At 44.2% G+C, this 3,242-nt stretch overlaps 1 pseudogene; it reads right to left on the bottom strand.

Annotated features, from left to right (window-relative positions):
- Positions 1-1,419: 1,419 nt before the first annotated feature.
- On the bottom strand, positions 1,420-2,928 carry LOC133754217 (palmitoyltransferase ZDHHC2-like; annotated as a pseudogene).
- Between the last annotated feature and the right edge of the window lie 314 nt (positions 2,929-3,242).

Genomic DNA, 3,242 nt, shown 5'->3' on the forward strand with positions numbered 1-3,242 from the left:
TGGTTCTTCATCAACTCTGACTTCCATCTGCTAGAAGATTCTGAAGAAGATGGGAATCCAGGCTTGGGCATACAGAACATCACAGCTTTGTTTAATTTGGGTGCCATGGTGCCATTTTAGGTGACCCATTCCCAAAAGATAGCCCTGACCCCCAGATTAGATGTCATTGTCCTACCCATTGCTTCTTATTTTTTTGTTTTGTTTTTTTTTGTTTTGTTTTTGCTTTTTATTTCATAAATGTGAATTTACAAAGTGCAACTTTTGTATTGTTGTGCCCCCCCCCAAAAAAAGGAATCGTTAACAGAAGTTCAATACTTTTACTAAGTTCAATAGGAGAAATGACTAAGAAGATGTTTGAAAAAACCCAAGCCCACAAAAGTGTATCAGAAGTCAATCTTGCACCGGCACACCGGGTTCTAGTCCTGGTCGGGGCACCGATCCTGTCCCGGTTGCCCCTCTTCCAGGCCAGCTCTCTGCTGTGGCCAGGGAGTGCAGTGGAGGATGGCCCAATTCCTTGGGCCCTGCACCCCATGGGAGACCAGGAAAAGCACCTGGCTCCTGCCATCGGGTCAGCGCGGTGCGCCAGCCGCAGCGCGCCTACCGCGGCGGCCATTGGAGGGTGAACCAACGGCAAAAGGAAGACCTTTCTCTCTGTCTCTCTCTCTCAGTGTCCACTCTGCCTGTAAAAAAAAAAAAAAGAAGTCAATCTTAATAATGTTACAGATTTTGCTCCAATTACAAAATCAGGAAAGATGAAAGGTGTTTCTGATTTAGAATTATTTTCTAAGAACATTGGATTCATTTTCTGAAATGTGTTCTATCCATTTGCTTGATCAGAAAGCTCCAGCTTCAATGTTCATACTTATTTTCTAATGGAAAGCAAAGTAATTAAAGTCTGATAAAAATGGATGGTGATCTTCAAGTATAGGCCATTTGGACTTTGTAATGAATTCATAGTTATGCCAGGTCGATCAGTCTGAGGTTCATTTCCTATCAAAAGGAAAAAGTAAAACAAGTCTGGTTTATTTCCCTTACCTTCTTAATAGTAACTAACAGATTTTACAAATCAAGCACCTCATAGTGTGACATGAAATCCTTTAAATCTGAAACAGTATCTTAAGTCTCAATTTTTGAAATAAAAAATCAGATAATCAATGAAGTTTTTAAGTAATAAACTGTGCTACCCACATTATTTAGGTGAAAACTGGCCCATGAATTTAGGCCGAGTTTTCGATAGAAGATATTTCTTCTTTGATTCATATACAATAAAACATTTTAATATTTAATAAGAATCTCTGTTTCTGTATATTGGATCAAAAGTGTGTTATGTTTTAAGTAACAACTTACAGACAATTAACTCATATTCTGCATATCCAAATGGTGGCTTCATATGGGAGCCTTTCATCCACGTACAGCATCAATACTTTAATAAAGCATGAATTTATTTTGCTTGAGGATTAAGTCTCATTCTCCATGGTTAATGCAGGATTGCTCATAGCAGCTTTGCCTCTTCCAGGGTCTATATTGTTTTCTGTCCAAGACTGAGAGTCAGTAAGAAGGTGGCTCTGGGATTCTCACAATGGCTTTGCAGGAATTTATGGTTTTCAGGATTTTAGCTGTTGAATTCAGTCCTGCAGGAGTAGATGGTTGTGCAGGATCCTGGTTAACAAGGCAAGCTTGGAAGGAGCAGCCATCAGACAGACGTGAAAAAGTGGGTGGCAACCAGTACTTCTTTGTTTTTTTTTTTTTTGACAGGCAGAATGGATAGTGAGAGAGAGAGAGACAGAGAGAAAGGTCTTCCTTTGCCATTGGTTCACCCTCCAATGGCCACTGAGGCCTGCGTGCTGCTGCTGGCACACCACGCTGATCCAAAACCAGGAGCCAGGTGCTTCTGGTCTCCCAGGGGGTGCAGGGCCCAAGCACTTGGGCCATCCTCCACTGCACTCCCTGGCCACAACAGAGTGCTGGCCAGGAAGAGGGGCAACTGCGACAGAATCCGGTGCCCTGAACGGGACTAGAACCCCATGTGCTGGTGCCACATGGTGGAGGATTAGCCTAGTGAGCCGCAGCACTGGCTGCAACCAGTACTTCTTCTCATCACCAAAAACTTGTCTCATTATTTTTACTGAGACCTAAGCTGAATCCATTCTTAATGGTTCCACGTCGAAATACTGGACTCCTGAATGCCTCTAATGTAGATTTATTTTTTGCTGACTAGCCAACAATGATAGCCAAATAGAGAAGATAAGCTGACAGAAAACTGGCTTCAGCAAAGATTAGAAACATCATATGGAACTTGGCTTGGGTATCTGGTAGACCACTTGTCCAAAACTTGACAACATACTGTAAGTCTGTAGCAGTGATAAAAAGGCAGTACAGCAGAGAATAAGCCAGGAAAAGAAGGAAGAATTTACAATCTGAAATCCAACACAATTGTTCACCCATGGGCAATGATGATCCATCTTCAAAATACATTTACCACAGATGGAACAGAGATGGTAGTGATCTGGTTTTATAAGTTGGCATCTATCACAACAGCAGATTGCTCTAGTCATGGTCCTGGTATAAATGAGAAGATCCCTAGCTGCTCACCTAACAACTTCCTGATGGGCTTGTCCTCTTGGCTCTCTCTCCAACAATTCTTTCTCTGCATAAGAGAGATGGCATTCTTTGGAAGGATCCATTGGTATTGTAAAGATAGTTTTCCAGTACGACCTGACAAACAATCGCGAAAAGTAGGTGATAAGCCAACTAGCCCACAACTTGTTCACCAATGTTTTCCATGGGAACTAGTCAGAGATGGATGGTGGTGGCGTAGTAGGACCAGCCCTGGAGGAGGCTGATGCACACCACCGGGATCCAGGACGGCACCCGCCACAACACACGCCGGTACCGCCGCCTGATGCTGCATAGGCCCGAGGGTGCCATCTTCCAGCGACATCCACCTGCCCAGCTCCCGCCTCTGGGCGGGATGGCCGTGCCAGGGGCTCCCGGCAGGACTGGCCTGGGGGCGGGGGCTGGTTGTGCTGTGGCTACTGCCACCGCCACTGTGAATGCCCAGCTCCTCAGCCCAGCGGAGGCGGCAGCCATGGGAGGAGGAGGCAGAGGAGGCAGCTCTACATGTAGATTTAAAAATGTATTTTCTATCGACTCTTTTGCTGAAGACATGGACACATAATCTCTGTTTATAGAAAGCCAAATCCAAGAGAGAATAAAATATTCAGTCATAAAAGATGAAAAGT

This window comes from Lepus europaeus, chromosome Y (assembly GCF_033115175.1).
Source record: "Lepus europaeus isolate LE1 chromosome Y, mLepTim1.pri, whole genome shotgun sequence".
In the NCBI taxonomy this organism is placed as follows: Eukaryota; Metazoa; Chordata; class Mammalia; order Lagomorpha; family Leporidae; genus Lepus; species Lepus europaeus.